Source organism: Myotis brandtii, unplaced genomic scaffold (assembly GCF_000412655.1).
Source record: "Myotis brandtii unplaced genomic scaffold, ASM41265v1 scaffold79, whole genome shotgun sequence".
Lineage (NCBI taxonomy): Eukaryota > Metazoa > Chordata > Mammalia > Chiroptera > Vespertilionidae > Myotis > Myotis brandtii.
Window position 1 is genome coordinate 4,303,675 of NW_005371173.1, and position 7,450 is coordinate 4,311,124.

Sequence of the window (7,450 nt, forward strand, 5' to 3'; positions counted from 1 at the left end):
GAGCTCCTGCCCCTCGGGGCTCCCGGGGCTTGAGGGGGCAAGATTGGCGTGGGTCCCCGCTCCCGCCGAGGGAGGCGACGGGGTCCCCAGACCTCACCTCAGGGGTCCAGCCCCTGGGCCGGGGAGGGAGCTTAGAAAGTCTCTGAATTGGTTGCGGGGGAGCCCGAGGAAAGGTTGGCAATTCCCTCTTCCCCCTACGACGGGTTGAGAAGGAGGCAAAGGTCCTTTTATTGTAATAAAATAAGTATAAAGTTGGCCAGCCTCTTTGCTGTTGCTCTTTCCTGAGGGTCGAAGCGTTTTGGTCCCGTGCGCCGGGGCTGGGGCTGCACACGCACTCCTGAGCCCGGCACAGCCTCCCTCTGCTACCCTGCCCTATTTCGTGTCTTTATTGCGCATCTCTTTATGAAATGCTCTTTGGAGGGGATTCTATGGCTTGATTGACCCCATTCCCCAGACCCCCTAGATGCCTGGAGAGCGACCTGATCGGTCCCCGTCGTCTAGTGCGGCGCCTGGGCTCAGTCACTGTCTCCGCTCTGAAGCGGAACGAATGACTTTCCAGCGACGGAGAAGCCCCTTTGGCCCCATCTCTGCGCTCACGCCTGGGGGCTCACCCCGGTCCTGACTCCCCACCGCGGCAAGGCGCTCCGGGATGGCCCTGCCGGCAGGGAGCCAACTGTGTGTTTCCCGGGGGTTGTCCCTGGAACGGGACCTGGCAAGTCCCAGACGCGGGGAATAGAAGCCAAGGGCTTAGGTGGGAATGTGGTGGCCCGCCGCTGACCGGACTTCGCAAATGGGAACTCGGAAGCTGCCCGGAGCGGCTGTGCCAACTCTGCGCTCCGCCCGACAGTTCTCCCTGCCCCAGGAGACGCTGGTGGGCAGCGGGACCCGCAGAAATCTGTTCATCTGCTCATCTGCCCCTGCCGACGTGCCCCGGTGTCACTGTTGACTCTCTGGGGGCGCAGGCGCCATTTGGCCCTGATCGGTCCCCCAAACTCTGGCCGCAGGCGCAGCCACCTGAGCGCCGTCCTGAGATAGCAAAGTAGCCCGGGAATTGGACCCCAACGCGGCTCGGTGCATTTCTCCAGACGTTTGCAGGGGTCTCGTTCTCAGAAGAGGCATCCCTCCCTCCTTTCTGCCAGGCCGCGCCTCCTCTTGCTCCCTTGGGGATTGGGCCGGGTTTTCCTCCTGAGCCTGGGTCCCAGAGGGAGGGCGACCTCCGGGAGGTGGAAGAGCCTTTCCTGGCAGCGGCTCAGCGTGAACCAACTGCGCCACCTGCCGGCCATCCTCGGGAGTGCGCGGCGCCCGCTGAAGGGCGAGCGGACAAAGACCGCAACGCGCAACTGGCATCCCGCAGAAAGGAGAAAGGAGGTATGTGGGTGCGGTATCTTTTCATCTACCCGCCCATTTCTGGCGCACCCAGCCGCCGCTAGGTGTAGTGACTGGCGGCGGTGGAGAGAACCTGGTAGTCCTGTCCTGTCGCGCTTCTAGCCAACGGATTACGGAATCGGAAAAACATTTCAAGGAGAAGCTCATAGTCAACATCCCAGGGGTTGTCTGAGTACTTGCTGTCCCCCCCCGCCCCCCCCAAAAAGGAATCCTAGATAACAGGGGAGGGGTGCGAGTCAGTGCGGAGGAAAGAGCAGACTGCGGCCACGATTTCAGGTCATTGGCCTCCGTAGCACATCGTGTCTCCTCCGTGACTCACTCGTGCAAACTCAGACCCGGGCTAACTAGATGGGCAACTTTCACGGGAGCGCGCTCGGCGAGGCGCTGGGCAGGAGCTGTGAGCCCGTGGACAAGAGAGAGGGAGACAGCTTGAGCAGCTCCAGGCATTTTGGCTTCTCAGTGCAAGACCTGCTGAAATGTCACAGTCTGAGGATGTGGATCTCAGTTATTGTAGCTGCGCTTTCACACGAGTAAAAAGGGGGAAATGCACACGGGGACTATATACGTATGTGCGTAGATAAATTATTTAAAGGAAATGCCCGAATTCCTTTAAGGAATGCGTTTCTAGGTCCTTTCATGTGTCCTCCTGGGTTTGGGGGAAAGGAAGATGAGTATTGGTTTCTGTCATTTGGCACACAGACTCAGAAGGGAAAAGAGCCATCTGAATTCCGTTTAAAACATTTTAAATAGTAGCTGGTTGCCTCTTTGCAAAAATCTGAGTTTTGCATGTATGTGTGGTTGAAATGGAAAATTGACTGCCTGCCTCCTTAAAAACAGTAAAATTTCTAAAACATGTATCATCCACCCCCCCCGCCCCCCCGCCCCCATATACACTCTGAATATTAAACAAAGGCTTCCCAGCCACAGCTGCCTGAAAGCAAGGCTCATTTGCTAGGGCACATTCAGTGACTTCCCCTTTTTTCTTCCGATTTTTCTTCCGGTATCCCTTTTTAGGCTTTAGAGCAGCCCGATAATCTGGGGAGCCACGAGGCTGGAAATGCTAACTCGGAAAAACTGAACTGCAACTTCCTCTTGAAAGCATTTCTGGGCGAAGGTCAGAAATGAGCTGGTGAAAATTCTTCTGTGCATTCTGACTACCTGGGGACAAGTGTTCTAATGGAACACACGGCATTATTCCTAAAAATAGGGTAACAATGAAAATATGATGGTGGCCCTGGTGCACCATCAAATGCAGAACCTCCCACTTGATTGGGAAACTCTCAGGACTTTTCAAACATTTGAGAGCATTTACTACAAATCAATTGTCCAGTGAAGTCATAAGCATGCAACAGAATACCACACTTTCAAACAGTACCTAAATCACTTACTTTTAAGTTAAATTAGTTTGACTCTTGAGTAAAAAAAGTCCTCCTCCCCCAACTGCTGTAAGAATTTGAGGTCTTCTTGAGTCCATTAAGAGACATGTCAAAATATATATGCTCATAAGCTTAAGAAACATAGTAAATAATTTTCAAATTTTTCTTTTTGTACAGTACCTATAACAAAGACTTGAGCTGCAAAGTATATTTTAAATGCTAAGTTGAATTAAAGTTGAATTTTGAAGGCATTTCTAAATTCTAAAGACATTTTAAAATAGCACCAAGTCTCCCAGAGTTTTCACCACAAAGTGGAGGGCCACTTTCACCAAAGTAATGAAAAAAGGGCCTTTGACCTGTGGGCAAATAAGCAATGATAAAGAGAATGCATGGAAGACGGGAGAGAGGGTGAGAATGAAATGAACCCACTCTGCCAGAATTTTTAGCTAATTTAGATGGACTTCAGTCTTTTTTCTTTTTTTTTCTTTTTTAATCAATAAAAAGGAGCCTCCAGTGTCATTGCCGGAATCAGGGTTTTCAAGACAGACTTCCCTGGTTTAATTTGTGACAGGTCTTCTACTAGCTGTGTGTCTTTGGGTAAGGTACTTAACCTTTCTGAGATACGGTTTCTTCATCTGTGAACTGTAGTTGTTATGTGATTCTTCTAAAAATGGAATGAATTTTGAAGAGCATTAGAGTATAGTATCTGACATATGGTAGGTAGGTAGTTATTACTATGAAATATTACTCTTAAGTAATATTTCATTAAGAATTATTTAATAGTTAATAATTTAATATTAATCATTTATATTATCCATTTAGTATTAACATTTTAATATTATTAAACGGGAAATAATTTACTTAGCTTGAATCATCCCTACCACAAGGAAAGCAGGCACTGTGATTAACCTTGTGTACTCCATGAGAAGAGAATGCTTTATTTCATCACCTCCTAGAGCAGAGGAGGAAATGAATTATAAATTCTTCCCTTCTTTCATTGTTCATACTCAACTCACATTACTAGATGACTCAACTGGATTCAAACCTAGGGATTGCATTTGTCTCCAAAAATAGTAGTCTCAAAAATAATTAAGTGAAACAAGATGTGAGCAATCAAAATTCCCACAGCCAAGTCTAATATTGGTGGTAATAAGTAACCAAAGCTTTGAAATAAACAAACAAACAAAAGAATGCTCCCAACCATAAGATTGTCACCTGACATATAGTAGCCCAGAAGAACATTTGCTGGGCTTCCTAAAGCTCCCAGGGGGGCCTGTTGCAGATTTCATCCTTTAGTGTGAAGGCTTTGATGCGATTTCTTTGCAAAGAAGCAGGATTCTTGTTAGGCCTTTCCACCTGAATGGGAAAGATGGCCACAGAGCTCAGGTCTTGATGAATCAGAAAGATGAGAGCAAGACATAGGGAGAGTCTTTTGGAGTCACTGAGATGGAAAAGGACAAGAAAGAAAGGTTGGGGGTCTCAAGGGAGCAAGACTTTTTTGAAACGTTGGTACTGTTCCTAAAGTTTAGTTCAGTTCTAACAAACATTTCTCAAGCACCTACTATGTGCCAAGCAGCACATGTTTAAGATGTCAAAGGTTTCTTCCCATGCTTGACCGGGCCTGACACCCACCACAAGGGGATGTGAGAGCTGAGTACAAACCATGAGGAAACTTTCATTCTCCTGGAGACTGGGAGAGGGCGGAAGAGAGAGAGGAAGACACTCAGTTTAGTCCTGCAAAACTCCAGATCCCTAGAATTAAACAGTTTGTGGAGATGATGAAACTTTCTCAGGGGGAATTCGAAGGAGATCATGTTCATGGTTTTGACTGCATTGGGAATGTGAGTTAAATATCAAAACTGCTTTATTTTTTATGCATGAAAGCCATGCCTCCAAAGAAATGTAAAATGCTTTTTACTTGGAAGCCTTCAATACAGCATTTGTTAAGTGGTCTCCACTCATTCTAACTCCAAATACCTACATAAACCTTCAAGTTACAGCTATTCAATATTTTAGCCATTAAATACCTTACTATGTAATAGCTATGTTGATTTATGATCATTAAGAGAGCTTTTGAAATTACAATTGTTTATGATGAAAAAACTAGTGATACTATATAGGAATAACATAAACTGGTACAATTTTTAAACAATTTTTAAAAGAAATAATTATTTGGTTAAAGAACCAATTTATGAAAAATACTGTAACAACCTTTTTTTTTTCTTCTGAAATACAACGTGTAATTGCAATGAAATGCTGTAAGAAAAGAAACCAAAATGACCATGGACATAATTAATGATTTACTACATCATGAGACTGTTAAGTTTGGGAACCTAACTTTTCTTTCCTCTATCATTGTCTAAAGCAGACTTACATCCCAAACATTTATTTTGTACTTTTAAAAGATCTCTGAATATTCTAAAGGTGTCTAAAGTGACAGATAATGTATTTTTATGTTAGATACAAACCCTTAAATACTTGTTTAGATAATGGAACTTTATTAGCATACTATAATGAAAATGGTACTTTTGAAATCATATTTATGTATTTTTTCTTTAACCTACTCATTCATGCCAATTAATAAACAGGAAAAGCTTTTTGCCTGCAAAAGATTATGCTTCTTGACCATTTACTTAAAGAACTAAGGAGGAAATTCTGTCAAACCTCCAAGAAACATAGTTTAGGCTTTTTGCTGAAAATTATATTTTACTTGAGAACCACTATAAACTAATGAAATCTTATTAAAATCAATTGAATATAAACAAACTCCTTATGTAAAGAAATACAAGTGAGCTTCATAAACATGGTTTGGTTAGAACTGGCATTATTTGGGGACTTTCTGGACATATGATGTTTAAAAAAATGAACAATTCATATAAAATGAATGCTAACTCAAGAGTTTATGCAAATACATTCATCGTACAACTTTAAAATGTACTCTGTTATAAGCCCTCTTTTACTTAGTTATATGTGGAATCACTTTTTCTTAGACCTTGACTATCTCTGAACAAATAAACTGGCTTCAGTTCAGGCAAACAATAAGTTATTTGAAGTAGGAAGGTAAAAAGAAATTCAGTTAGTAACGGATCATTTGACTCAAGCTGACATTTAAAGTATATCAATTCAATTATTTGTTTTTCTTCTCATTCAATTCTATGTGTACACACCCCTAGTTTTCTTTTTGCTGGACAATGAGAGGAGTTTCAAAATAGGCATTAAAACATGAAGAATGGTATTCCCATGAGATTTATTATTTAAATTTGTGACTGTGTATGAAAGTTGCCTTCTAGTAAGGCCACCCTTAATCATCTCTATCTGAATTAGACACTGTGTTTTCCCAGTTTGGGATAAATAATTTTTCTACATTGAACATTTATATAAAATACTAGAGGCCCAAATGCACGAAATTTGTGCAAGGGGCTCGGCCCCGCCGCCACAGTGGCTGCCTCTGCCTCGGCCCCCCTCAGCCACAGCTTCGTCTGGAAGGTCATCCAGTCTAATTAGCGTATTATGCTTTCATTATTATAGATAATATTGTAGGTAAGATTTATTTCCTGAGATTTAATACTTCATGTTAGTTTCAGGATTAACATATGGCATAATATAGGTCATCGCTTTTAAGTATCTCTTACCATTATTTCCTGCAGCTCTGAATTAAAACAAATTTGAACCCAAACCTGCAAAGATGATAATGAGAGGGATTCCAACACACGTGAGCTTTAAGAGTGAGGTCCCACCCTAGGTGGTTTGGCTCAGTGGATAGAGCATGGGCCTGCAGATGGAATGGTCCCGGGTTTGATTCTAGTCAAGGCTATATGCCCAGGTTGCTGGCTTGTCCCGCAGTAGGGGGCATGTAAGAGGAAGCCAATCAATGATTCTCTCTCATCATTGATGTTTCTACTCTCTCTCCCTCTCCCTCCCTCTCTGAATTCAATAAAAAATATACATATATAAAAGAGTGGTCCCATCGCTGCATCTCCAACCTGCTTATTTACATTACATGAGACACCTATCAGAGGTAATTGAACATCAGCAGGAAGTTAATCAAGTCTGTCCCATTAAATGGCCAGCTTATTGCAGCTCAGTCAAGCCGGGCTCCACTTCCTCTGTGTGTCTCATTATGTTCTCTCCTGAACCTTTTATAGTTTTCAGTCAGATTGTTATCATTTAAGATACTTTGATGAATGTCTAGTTGTGCCCATAGTGCTTAGCAGGCCACCCTTGTCAAGTGACTCCAAGAATTACATTTGCAATGCAGAAATCACTGCAAAGGTTGAACTGCCAAGGTGATGAGGAAATTTCAGGACGCTCTGTGTCTTTCCATGGATAGCTTTCTTGAGCAATCCACTTCTTGCACCACTTGACAATGTGTATTTATGTGTTCTAGATATCCATCTATTTATAAACTTGAATCCTTGTTTTAAAAACCTGACTTTGATTAAAAATAAGATTAGCCGGCTTTAAAGCTCCTAAAGCCATCTAAGTCTGGAAAGGTCTGTGATTTAGAACCTTCCCTTGGCTGTGTTCTGATTTAATCTGCTCAGCTCTCTTTTTTCTCCATGTCCACCTACACACAGCTGTCCATCTCCCTGCAACCTTTTTGCTGTCAGTCAAGTGACAGCCTTGGATGGAAGCTTTGTATACCGAGGCCTCCTGAGGCCCAGCACTACATTTAGCTGGAAAGAGGT